A 14,228-nucleotide genomic window follows, 5' to 3' on the forward strand; every position below is an offset into this window, starting at 1 on the left:
TGCCAAAGGAAGGAACACTCATTCTATCCTAGCAACTTGTTAATATGGAAGTCACAAAAGGAAGAGGGAGGGTGAGGCTTAGAAACTGTCAGTATTCAGACATTGGAATCAGACTCTATCGTCCTGATGACAGTATGGGATAGTGAGAGGGCTGTGTCCTTGATGATGCTATTCAACCTCTAAAAAGACCTTGGAGCCACCTGCTCCAGTCTTCTAGTGTTGCTGAATAATTCAGTGTTTTTATGATTGAGGCTATTTTTAGTAGGCTGTTTGTTACTTGCAGCCAAAATAATTCTTAACTGCTACGATGTCGAAGACATAATCAGTTACTACCTGTTGGGATCCATTCAAGGAATACGAAGATGATTCTGAAAAAGAAATATATAATTGTAATCCATAGCAATATCAAGTTTGAAGAATATCATAGAACATATTGTAGATGTTTTTTATAAAAACTATTCCTATTGAGAAATGAAATAAGAAAGGAGTAGAGAAGCTGTATAGATAGTATTAAGGTATTTGTATTTGCTTGTTGCTGACCCTGGCACCTTATAGGGTTCCCTGAGCACTGTCAGTGGTCCTGAGTACAGAGCCAGGAATGGTCCCTGAGCATCATCAGTGCAGCCCAATCTTCTCCTCATAAATAGAAAGGTACAAGCATTTACCTAAAGATTCCTTACTAAAAACTAACAAGTAATATTCCAAAGAATGAAATACAAAAAACATTTCTAAAATAATTATTAGAATGCACAGGAATGTTATCACAATAATTATTATAATTGTACATGTTAGTGATTCCAGTAAATACACTAAACTGCTTTATGTTAATAAATGTTGAAAATTATTATAACATTTAATTTTGTTTTAGGTACACACCTGGCTTGCTCAGGGCTTACTCCTGGCAGGGCTTGGGGAACCATATGTGGTGTTGGGGATTGAACTCAGGTGTGCTGCTTGCAAGACAAGTACCTTAATCCCTGTGCTATTTCTCTGATCCCATAACATTTTCTGTTGTGAGGGCACACCCAGAACATCCAAGATATACTTCAAGTACTAAAACAATTAATAGCATTGTCAAGGTTGCTAGGTATAAGGTAAATATAAAAAATTAAAATTTCAGGGTCAGAGAGATAGTACAGCAGGTAAAGCTCTTGCTTTGCATGCAGCCGACCTAGTTTCGATACCTGGTATCCCACTCGGTCCCCTGAGCCCACCAGGAGTCATTCCTGAGTGCAGAGCCAAGAGTTACCCCTGAGCACCTCTGGGTGTGGCCCCAAACCCCAAATAATTATAATTCTCTTTGTAATACATATAAATAGAAATGGTGACTATATTTTAGTCACAAGAATGACTTAAATGATGCACTCTATGTGGTAGGCTTGCAATGCTCACTGAGAGATCAGTACCAGAGTTTGGAAGTCACTGAAAAGAATATGTTAGAGCTGTAATTTTGCAGACAGACTCCAGGGGGAGGAAGAGATCAGAAAAGGTTTGCGGGGTCAGAGGCCTTCCATTATGGATGACTGGAAAAGAAACCAGTATTCAAAAACTGGGGGAGTTTGTTGTTTTTCCAAATAAAAGCCAAAAAAAAAAAAAGACAAGCCAGTAGTCGGAAATGACTCAAAGTGATAAAGTACATATCTTATATGTGCAAGACCCTGAGTTCAATAACTGGCACTGCACGCCTTACTCTCCAGCACCACTGTACTTAGCCCCTGGAGCACCCAATACCTTGGTCTTGGTGGCCCTCAAGCACTGGAGGGTCAGCACCTCGCCTTATCAGACGTGGATCACCAGACCAAACATCAAGGGTGGTGCTGGTCCCTCAGTACCCGTGGGTGTGTTTGCTATTAAAATTTATGTCATATAAAGAAACAGTGAAACATGGCCCAATCAAGGACTAAAAAACTCTAGTCATAAAGAAATAGATACATTACCTTCCTGACAAAAATAAAAGCAACTGTCATAAATATGCTCTCTGTAACTATACGTGTAGGTATTTAATTTAACGTACTCTTTTGTTTTTCATTTTGGGCCACACCTGGCATTGATCAGGGCTTCATTGGCTCTGAGCTCAGGAATCAGTCCTGGCAGACTCGGGGAACCATACGGGTTGCCGGGGATTGAACCTGGGTCAGCTGCGTGCAAGGCAAGCTCCATGTCTGCTGTGGTTCCAGCAATGGTTCCAGCTCCCTTGTATGCATTTTTTAAAAGATCTCAAAATAAGTAACCTAACTTTAAAGTTAGAAACTAGATAAAGAGAGGTAGAAAATAAATCCAGCACTAGCAGAAGTAAGGAAATAACAAGGACTAGAGCAGAGATAGCTGAAAAAAGAGCAACAAAAAACTGTTACAAAATCAAGGAAGGGAGAGCATTTTGGTCGGTCTATGGCTCAAGTGGTAATGCTCATGTTCAGAATCACTGTCTGTCACTGTCATCCCATTGCTCATCGATTTGCTCGAGCGAGCACCAGTAACGTCTCCATTGTGAGACCTGTTGTTACTGTTTTTGGCATATTGAATACGTCATGCATAGCTTGCCAGGCTCTGCCATGTGGGCGAGATACTCTCCGTAGCTCGAGAAGAGCAACTGAAAAAATGAATGAAACTACAAGTCGATTTTTTTTAAAAGATCAACCAAAGTGACCAAATCTATATGTGCAGTGAAAAATGGAAGACTGAAAAGCTAAAACTGGAAGTTCCACATAAATAGAAATGATTATAAGAGGGTATAATATTATAAATTGTTGTTTACTAAAAAATGTATAACATACAGAAATGGAAAAATTTATAGAAACACAAAGTAAGCCATGAAGGAATAAATGGTTGAACAAATAGCACATGTAGCATTGTAGCACTGTCGTCCCACTGTTCATCGATTTGCTTGAGTGGGCACCAGTAACGTCTCCATTGTGAAACATGTTGTTACTGTTTTTGGCATATTGAATATGCCACGGGTAGCTTGCCAGGCTCTTCCGTGTGGGCGGAATACTCTCGGTAGCTTGCCGGGCTCTCCGAGAGGGACAGAGGACTCGAATCCGGGTCAGCCACGTGCAAGGCAAACACCCTACCCACTGTGCTTCAGCCCTAAAATAGCACATAAGTAGAATAAATCAGTAACCAAAAAACTTCTAAGAAAAGCCTAGAAACAAATGACTTCTCTGGAGGAATCCATAAAATACCCAGAGGAACTAATACCAATTCTCTTGACACTTTTCAAAAAAATTGAAAAGGAACTAACACTTCTAAACTCATTTATGAGGTCTGCAATGAGGTCAGTATTATTGCCCCTATACCTAAGAAATCAGGCAGGTATGCTTATTCTCAGCATTTCCTATTTAATACAACATTGGTAGTATTAGCTAGGGAAATTAGGCAAGGAAAGGAAATAAAGGATGGCTATATTAAAAAGAAAGAAGACAATCTCTTTGTGAATGACAACATCTTATATGTTGGAAGTCTGAATAGTTCATTCAAAAGAGTTAGGTCTAATCTGATTTTCAGGTAACTTTGCTAATAAATTCAGCAAAACAACAGTATACGAAATCATCATCACACACCGCCAACTTCAAACAATTTAAAAGAGAGCTGGAGCAAAATTTCATTTGCAACAGCATAAAGAGGAACAGAATGAGGTTTATCTGGGGGTAGCTCAGTAGTATCTATCGCTCCTGCCTTGCTGGCATGAACCCATGAGTTCGATCCTTGGCACCACCTGACACACTGAGTGAAATCCCAATGGGCTTTGGGATTACTGGCACAGTAAAAGGTGCATTATCTCCAGTGAATACTGCAATTAAGTGCACAAGCACCACGACCTACCCAAGAGGTATAGCACTGAGTGCAACCCGCAGTCATTGCAATAGCAACAACAAAGGGAAGAGATGGGGAACTTCTCTTTTAAAAATGTGAAGAAATACTTAGCAAAAATATATGAAGGAGGTGAAAGATCTTTTTTTTTCTTTTTGGGTCACACCCGGCAATGCACAGGGGTTACTCCTGGCTCTGCACTCAGGACCATATGGGATGCTGGGAATCGAACCCAGGTCGGCCAGGTTCAAGGCAAATGCCCTACCTGCTGTGCTGTTGCTCCAGCCTGGAGGTGAAAGATTTGTATCTTAAAAACTTGGAAATACTGCTGAAAGAAATTAGAAACACAAAGTAATCAAAAGACTTCCATAGTCATAGTTTAAAAGAGTTGTGTGTTAAGAAGCCCTTATTTCCAAAACAATTGACAGATTCGGTGCATTATTTTGATCAATTTGTAATGCCCATTTTTGTGTTTTGTTACCAATTTTTTGGAGTAAATTCTATTTTGTGTGATGTAAGGTATGGTTGTTCCCATCTTTACTAGTCTACCGTTCTGTACAACTGTTTTCCAGCCTATTACTTTGAGCTTGTGTTTCTTATGATAATTCAAGTGAGTCTCATAAGCAGTAGAAAGTTATGTTCAGTTTTCTGATCCATCCAACCACTCTGTGCCTTTTGATCAGTGAGTTCAGTTCATTAACATTAGACAAAATTATAGAAAGGAAAGAATTCAGTCTTATTTTTATTTTAAATTTTTATTTATTTTCATTTTGAGGGATTCTGGGGCTGTACCCTGCAGTTCTCGAGGCTTACTCCTGGCTGTGCTCAGGGATCACTCCTGGCAGGAACATATAGGGTTCCTGGGGTCGATCCCAGTTAGCCACGGGCAAGGAAAATGCGCTACCCACTGTACTGTAATTTTAAAAGACTTCTTTTAAAATTCATTCTGGATGTTTCTGTCTTTAGGCTTTATTTCTTTAGCTTTTTCTATGAGAACATCAATTCAATCCTTATTAAATCCTAATTGCCTTATTTTCAGAAATAAAATATTCATCTGGAACCTCAAGAGACTGTGAGTAGCCAAAACAATCTTAAGAAAAGATGAAAGTGAGGGCTGGAAGGTGACTGGAAGAGGTGGAGTTCATGGCTTTCTCTGCAAGGCCTGAGCTTCAGGCTCAGTGCCACATATGCCCCTGCCACCCTGGCACCACAAGGATGGTCGTGGTGGCCGCCAGTAGCACCAGGACTGAGCAATACCTCATGGCTGGGCCCAAGCATTGAACTATTGGTCACTGACTGTGAGGCCAGCTATCCCTGGAAGTGGTCCCTGATCTCCAAGAACCACTGGTGACCAGAGGTCGTACTTAAAAATGAAGAGGAGCTGGGAGATAGTATAGCAGTTAGGGTGCATGTCCAGCATGTACCTAGCCAGGGTCCAATCCTCCACATCACATTGCCTCCTGAACATCTGAGTGTAAAGCCTGGACGACCTGAGCACTGCTGGGGTGACTCTGGTGGTCCCTGAGTACTGAAGGACCTGAGCAACACCACTTCCTTGGGGCAACCTGATTGGCCAAGCATCACTGAGAGTGGGCCCAGGACTCCCTGAACACTTCTTGGGAGAACAAAAACAATGGACAAAAGTAGAGAACTTCCATTTCCTGATTGACAAAAACGTATACAGGGCTGTAGAGAACTCAAGGGACTGAACTGCTGCCTAGGTTCAATTGCCAACACCAGATGGTCTCCTGGGACCCTGAATTCAAAGCCAGGAATAGCCCTTGAGCACTGCTTGGTGTACCCCTCTTCAAAACAACCTTATACAAAGCTACATTAAACAAAACCAGAATGGTGCTTGAATTAAGACAAAAGAACAATGCAAAGGAATTGAGACACCAAAAATATACTTGTATATATGATCAAATGACCTTTAAGAAGGTGCCAAGACCACTCAGTGGGGAAAGGCCTTTACTTGAACAAATAGGGCTAGGAAAACTGTATCCAACCAACTAGCAAGAGAACCAAGCTGGAAACTTACCTTACACAATATACAGAAATAAATTCAAAATAGGTTAAAGACCCAAACATCAGACATAAAACTCCGAGGAGACCCAGGAGAAGAGCTTCATGACATTGGACTTGATAATGAATTCTTGGATGTGATACTAATAGCACAGGCAACAAAAGCAATTGTAGATGAATGGGACTACATCAGACTTAAAATATTTTGGGGGAGGAAGTTATATCTGGCAGAGCTGGGGTCTCCTGCTCAGTGTTTAAAGGTCACTTATGGTAGTGCTTGGTGGACCATGCAGTGCTGGGGATAAAACTGTGCTCTCCAGCCCTTTAAGTGAGATTTTAACCAAATCATGAAAGCTTGTAACTATCTCACGGTGATTCAATAAAATTTTTAAAAAATTTAAAAAAGGGAAGAAAGAAAAAAGTCATCTTTCTAGCCTTAAAATGTTATGGATCAAAAGACACAATCAACATCGTGAAAAATCACCTCACAGAATAGGAAATAGATTGGCAAAAATGTATTTGACAAAGGGTTAATACCCAAGATGCATAAAGAAACCTTCCAGTTCAATTATAATAACAAACATATCCTGATTAAAAATGGACAAAGGATTTTTATTAAAAACTATCTGGAGATGCTATCCAAATGGTCAACAAGTGTATGAAAAGATGCTCAGAGTGATTAATCCTCAGAAAATGGAAATCAAAACCACAAAGAATTATCTCTGTCCCCATTAGATGGTGACTGTATAGAAACAAAATAGGCAATGGCTAGAATGTGGAAATACTGAAACTCTTGGATACTGTGGATAGGATTCTAAAATCATGTGATCACTATGGAAAACAGGTGCAAGCTCATAAAAAATTCAATACTAGGAGCTGGAGGTAAGGGACTTTTCTTACAAGTAGCCACTTCAAGTTAACCTCTGTTAACAAAACTAAGCATGATGTCCAAATTGCAATAAAATAACCAAACTTAGAGGCTGGAGAGAGAATATAGCAGGGAAGGTGCTTACCTTGCATGCAGCTGATCCATGTTTGATTTCCAGATCCATACATGATCTCCAGAGTGCCACCATGAGTTATCCTTGATTGCAGAGTTGGGAGTAATCCCCGAGTATAACCAGGTGTGGCTCAAATTTTGCCTGTCAAGGAGGAAGGCAAAGGGGTGAGAGGGAACCTTGGGACATTGGTGGTGGTGAGTTGACGTTTGTGATGGGTTTGATGTTGGAACATTGTATGCCTGAAACTCTGTTAGGATAGCTTTGTAAACCACAGTGCTTTAAGTTTTTAAAAAGCAAGCAAACAAACAAATAAACCCACAGCCAACCCAAAACCAAATTCCCAGCCCTGAATATGGTCCTCTGAGCACCACCAGGGGTCAATCTTGAGCACAGGGCCAGAACTATCCCCAGAGCACCCCTGGTTGTGCCAGGCAAATAAGTAAGTAAATAAAGCTATAAAAAAATCGAACATTCTGGGTCAAATGGGAGCTCGATTTCTAGTGTTTTTGAGAAATGTCCATATTGTTTTCCAAAAAGTCTGGACCAGCCGGCATTCCCACCAGCAGTGAAAGAGAGTCCCTTTCTCCCCACATACCGATTGCTTTTGTTCTTTCGGATGTGGGCCAGTCTCTGTGGTGTGAGATGGTATCTCGTTGTTTTGATCTGCATCTCCCTGATGATTAGTCATCAAGAGCATTTTTCATGTATCTTTTGACCATTTGAATTTCTTCTTTGAGAAAGTTCCTGTTCATTTCATCGCCCCATTTTCTGATGGGATTGGATGTTTTCTTCTTGTAGAGTTCAACCAGTGCCTTGTATATCTCTGATATCAACCCCTTATTGGAGGGGTGTTGGGTGAATATCCTTTCCAATTCTGTAGACTGTCTTTGTATTCTGGTCACTGTTTCTTTTGAGGTACAGAAACTTCTTAGCTTAAGATAGTCCCATTTGCTTATCTCTGTTTCCACTTGTTTGGTCAATGGTGTTTCGTCCTTGAAGATACCTTTGGCTTCAATGTTGTAGAGGGTTTTGCTGACCTTTTCTTCAATGTACTTTATGGATTCTGGTCTGATGTTGAGGTCTTTAATCCATTTTGATCTGACTTTTGTGCATGGTGTTAGGTAGAGTTCTGAGCCCATTTTTTGCATGTAGCTGTCTAGTTTTGCCAGCACCATTTGTTAAAGAGACTTTCTTGCTTCATTTCACATCTTTTGCTCCCTTATCAAAGATTATATGCTCATATATTTGATAGTATGTGTAAGGATGTTCAACCCTATTCCACTGGTCTGCAGGTCTGTTTTTGTTCCAATACCATGGCATTTTAATTATTACCGCTTTGTAGTACAGTTTGAAGTTGGGGAAGGTGATAGCCCCCATCTTCTTTTTCCCAAGAATTGCTTTAGCTAATCATGGGCGCTTGTTGTTTCATTGACCCAGTAATACACTTCTGGGAATATATTTCAGAGATGCAAAAAAGTACAGTGGAAATGACATATGCACTTGTATGTTTATTGCAGCCTTATTTACAATAGCTAGAATCTGGAATAAACCCGAGTTCCCGAGAACTGACGACTGGTTAAAGAAATTTTGGTATATCAACATAATGGAATGCTATGCAGCTGTTAGAAAAAAATGAAATCATGAAATTTGCATATAAGTGAATCAACATGCAGAGAATCATGCTAAGTGAAATGAGTCAGAAAGAGAGGGACAGACATAAAAGGACTACACTCATTTGTGGAACATAAAGTAACATAACAGGAGACTAACACCTAAGGACAGTTAAAATAAGGGTCAGGAGGACTTCCCCACACCTTGATCGCCGATCTCATGCGCTAGCAGAAAAGGTAGCTGGATTGGTGAGAGGAGCACTAAATAAATGATGGTTGGAGGGATTGCTCGGGATAGAAGATGCATGTTGAAAGTAGACTATGGACCAAACATGATGGCTGCTTGTTACCTGTTTGCAAACCATAACACCTAAAAGGACAGAGAGAGTAAGAGGGATTGTGCCTGCCACAGAGGCAGGAGGTGGGAAGGGGTGGGAGGAATACTGGAAACATTGGGGGTGGGAAATGGGCACTGGTGGAGGGGTGGGTGCTTGAACATTGTTTGACTGAAACACAATCATGAAAGTCTATAAGTCTGTAATTGTATGTCATAATGATTCATTAAAATAAAAAGTCTTTAAAAATCTAACATTCTTCCAAACATGGGCCAGTCCTCCTGGCCCTTGTTTCTACTGTCCTTGGGTAATTGTCTCATACTACAGTTTTTTTTCTTTTTTCTTTTTTGGGTCACACCTGGCGATGCACAGGGGTTACTCCTGGGTCTGCACTCAGGAATTACTCCTGGCGGTGCTCAGGGGACCATATGGGATGCTGGTAATCGAACCCGGGTCGGCCGCGTGCAAGGCAAACGCCCTACCCGCTGTGCTATCGCTCCAGCCCCTCATACTACAGTTTTTATATTCCACAAATGACTACTATCATTCTATATCTGTCCTCTCACTCTGACTCATTTCACTCAGCATGATACTCTCCATGTTCATCCATTTATAAGTGAATTTCATGACTTCATTTTTCCTAACAGCTGCATAATATTCTATTGTATATAAATGTGTATATGCATAAAATGAGTAGGAAGTCCACGGCCCTCTCTTGCCACCTGCATTACGTGGTGTCAGGCTGCTTCCCCATCTGGGACAGCCAATGCCAAGAGCAGACGAAGGAGGAAACAAGGGCCATGCTGGTTGGTGATCAGTTGCCATTTATTCCATTCTCCCCACACGCCTGTTCCAGTCTCACTAAGCTCCCCATTCACGTCTCCTCCAGTCCTCCTTGCTAGTGTCTCAGCACTCTGACTTGCTGTCCTGGTCTCTCCTCTGGTCTCTCCCAACTTGAAACCTTGGTGGTAGCAACCACACTCAGGTCTGGTAGCGCAATCAACATATGAAAGCCCTTCCTGATCTGCCACAACCAGGACATCTGCTCAAGGGCGAAATACCACCTGGGGTGTGTTTCTCCTTTCCTTAGTCCAACAATCATTTAAACATTCATCTTAATTTTACTTCTTAATAATATTAGTCATGTTGTATGGACACAGTAAGAGATACATTAAGCTTATAGGATGCCTCTCCTGGGGTCATCTCACTATAGATCTCAGACTACAGTGCTCAGGCCAGATTATTCTTTCCTAACCCTGAGCAGGGTCCTAATCCAGGTGTTACTTTTTGGATCATGACAGGATTTGTCCATGACCATGCTCTTAACTTATAGTTGAGTATTATGGCGCTTTGGCCTGGCCCATTTTGATGCCAGGGTAGCTCACAGCTTGCCCTGGGTCCATCTAGTCCCTTGTCAGGGGCCCTGCCTTTGTGGTGCTAGGAAGTAAGGGCAACTGAGGCTTATGTCAAGAAAACAGATGCCCAGCAGTGAATATTATTTGGAGTCAATTGACTCCCAAGTTACAAAAGTATAGCATTAACTGTTTCCTGTGTCTATACAAAAACGACATTGCTCTGAATTAACTACACAAAGGATATAAGGAGAAGAGAAAAGCAATATTTACAAGTTAGCAGAATCTGATTAGGAGATAAAGGTAATTGACTGGTTGGGAGAGCAGAACACAAAGAAAGAGGTTACAGATAAACACATAGGAATGGGCGTGCCTCGGGAGCACTGTAATGGGAGTAATTCAATAAACCTAAGTGCCCAGTGGCAAGGCAGAAAGGAGAAACCAATGTTATCCTACATAAATGTACCATAGTTTCTTTATACACTCATTTGTTCTCAGGCACTCAGATTGTTTCCATATTCTGGCTGTTGTCAGTAGTGGTGCAATCAACAAAGGTATGCCGATGACTTTTCTGCTGTGTGTTTTGGGCCCCCAGGGTATTTTTCCAGAAGTGGTATTGCTGGGTCATATGGAAGCTCAATTTCTAGTTTTCTGAGGGATGTCCATATTGTTTTCCAAAACGACTGGATCAGTTGGCATTCCCACCAACAGTGAATGAGAGTCTGTTTCTCCCTGCATCCATGCCAGCACTGGTTGTTCTTATTCTTTTTGATGTGTGGAAATATATTTTCCCTTTCCTTACCTCTGCTGTTGCATATAGTATTTTCTAAAAGCTGTTATTTCCTTGGGCACTTTGGGGTTCATTAGAGTGCAAAGTTTTGTACATCAAAACCTTAAATGTTAAGATTACTGAAACCATGTTACCTAAATAACACTAAAAATTTTTAAAATAGGGTGAAGAGAAAGTGCAGGGGTTAAGGTGGATGACTTGCATGTGGCAGTCCTCTATTCTACATTCAGGAACATATGGTCCTCAGAATACTGCTTGGGTATAGCTTTGGTACTCCCCTGAGTACTGCTGGCTTGGCCTAGTTAATTCCTAGCAGCATGGGCCTGAGCAGTAACACATCCTTGGGTCATTGCTGGTATTGGTGGCTGAGAATTGCAAGTAGGAACCTCTAGCGCCCTCGAGAGATGACTGTCAACCAGTCTTCCACAATAAAATAAAGTGCAGCTGCTTATGTAAGGAAATCATTGAAATGGATAAACCTCAAGCCAGACTCATTAGGGAAGAAAAAACTCCAAAGACATAAATTACCAATCTAAGAAATAAGAGAAAAGACATCCGACAGATGCATCCAGACAGGAAAAGGATTATAAGGCAATTTTGTAAACAATTTTGTGCCACTAAAGCTGACAATGTGGAATATGTTTCGATAGACCAAGATTGACAGCTTCCTCTAAGTCTGGTTGGTGTTACTGGTTGGGATCTCCAGAGACAGTCACTCACATGGAGTTAGGGTGCAAGATGATTGTCAAGACTCTACACTGATGGAAGGTAGATGAAGGAGGACTGGAGTAGCAGTTAAGCCAAATCTGCTGTAGGCTCAGTCGTGTATGATTCAGACATGTGTCGTGTAGTGAATATTGCCAATCAAAGTGGTCCCAGGTCTTGCTCGTTCAGTTCCAACTTGTGAGCTGCAACAGAAAAGGCTCAAGTCGGGCCGATAGACTTGGTAGCTGAGACATGTCCCACTGAAGTAGGCAGCGGCCAAGGGTCTGCTGCCTGCCTTTCCAGAGCTGAGCAATAAGTTCTTCCTTGAAGAGTGATGGGGGCAGGGCTCATCTCTGTCTACCAAAATAAAAACTTGTGGCCTGTGGACACATTTCTGTCTATGTCTTTGGGAAACACATTCCACAAGAATCTCCTGAGTGAAACTATTTTTTGTTTGTTTTAGGTCACACCCAGCAGTACTCAGGACTTACTCCTGATTCTGTTGGTCTTCTGGTGAACTCTAAAAACCATATGAGGTGCAGGGAATTGAACCCAGGTCAGGCACGTGCAAGGAAAGTTCCATACCCACTGTACTATCTATCTCTCTTGCCACTGGATCTAAGTATTGGCAGAACAATTGTGATTCTCCTGGGAACATGGAGATAGCAAACCTGTCACGAGCTGTGAAGGCTAGTTCTTTCTATCTTTTTAAAAATTAAATTGAATTAAATTAATTTTTCCTGTTTGAGACTTTATTTAAAAGCCACGATTTACAAAGTTGTTCATAATAGTCATTTCAACTATTCTATATTCCAACACCAATCCCATCACCAGTGTGACCTTTCCTCCACCAATGTTCTAAGTTACTCACCCCCCAGCCTGTCCCTTTAGAAGGCACCAAATAATTTACTGTATATTGCTTGTTATAACATGTAATCTCATAATAGTGTTACTAAATTATTGTCCAAGGATTTTCTGAGCTGTTAGGTGCTACTTGAGCCTTCTGTGCTATTGTTCTCCCTAATTGGGCTTAGCGGACTACTATACAACAATCCCATATAATTTTCTGTGTTTCTACAGTGCTGTCAATACTGTCAATACTATGAATTTTGGAGATGTTGTGCGGGGGCATATGCAGCTTTATCACTACGATGATTCAGCATTGTGGCGTTTGGGGCCAGGTTCAGTGTGGCTTCAGCTTCTCTCTGGGGTCTGCCATGAGTCTGGGCTGTTTAAATGCTGCTGGAAACAGGTCTGGGTGGGTAGAGCACGGGGCTCTCCAATAGCACAGGGACTCGGTCTGCCCTATCCGGAGAAGGACCCGGTGATCTGGGTTCTGAGACTAGGCCTATCTGGTTCAGTGTGGTGGCATCTATTCTCTTTCTCTCTTTAAACTTATATATCTACTAATTTTATGTGTAGTCTACTCTGGGGCCATACGCTTATGCTTCCTCGGTTTCTATTTTTCTTCTGTGCAACCTTCTCCTCGGATTTAGAAACCTTCTGTGCAACCTTCTCTTCAGATTTAGCTCTTTTTCAGTAAGGATCAACTCAGTGTGGAAGGGAAACTCATGTCAGAGTGAATGCACCCTGATCTCTGTAAGTTCTGCAGTACATCCTGGGCACCTTGTTCATCTGGATATGTTCAATGATCAGAAAACCTACATCTAAACCCTTTAGTTTAGCATGACTCTGCACGGATTTTAATTTTGTTTTTAAATTATATCCGGTGGTGCTCCTGACTCTGCACTCAGAGATCGCTCCTGGTGGGACTCAGGGGAACATATGCCGTGTTAAGGATCCAGTTCGGGTCAGGTGCATATATGACAACCCCCGACCTACTGTACTATCTCTCTGGCCTGACTCTGCATTTTAAAATATATGTGGTAAAAAAAATTTGGCACTCTTTTTGGGTCACCAGTTTTGTGGCCAGTTCCAGCCTGGGCACACCTACCAGTGCCACCATTGTAATTCCAGAATGGCACCTATTGTTTCTGGAGAGTGACACCCTTCAGATATAGGATAGCTTTTTGCATACGCATGCCTTGCATAGCCTATACAATCTCACGAGTGTTCTTAAAGTGAACACCACTCTTTGTACCTCTCGATTTGCATGATTTGTAGGGTTTTCTGGACCAAGTGAATTGTGAACCTTTTTGAGATTACTTAAGGCCATTTATGGAAGAACAAAAATCGTTTTTATTTGCTTCCATTCTTGCATAAGAAGGGGAGATGCTCCTATATCTCCCTGGTTCTAGTGAGGCATGCTATCTTGGTCTCCTTAGTAACTAGCTGCAACCTAGATTTGGCTCCTCCACACATAATGATATACCAGTCTGTTATCTACCTTTATGGTTCAAGTCTCATTCTGGAAGATTAGAATGTGGGTAACTGACACTATGTGAACTCAATTATGTTATCTAGGTAAAAAAGTAATCTCTGTGTAAAAACCCTTTGGGCTTTTCTCCTTACTGGCTAAATCCGTGACAGAGTAGCAAGCCAACCTAGCAGCTGTTTCTGCTTACAGATAACTTGATCCCCTGACAATTCTACTCTGGCCCTATTGTACATAAGTAATACTATCTCTTCTGATAATTTGGATT

At 41.4% G+C, this 14,228-nt stretch overlaps 1 pseudogene; it reads right to left on the reverse strand.

The window, feature by feature from the left end:
- Positions 1 to 273: 273 nt before the first annotated feature.
- On the reverse strand, positions 274 to 13,801 carry LOC129399757 (60S ribosomal protein L17-like; annotated as a pseudogene).
- Between the last annotated feature and the right edge of the window lie 427 nt (positions 13,802 to 14,228).

This window comes from Sorex araneus, chromosome X, assembly GCF_027595985.1.
Source record: "Sorex araneus isolate mSorAra2 chromosome X, mSorAra2.pri, whole genome shotgun sequence".
NCBI lineage: Eukaryota > Metazoa > Chordata > Mammalia > Eulipotyphla > Soricidae > Sorex > Sorex araneus.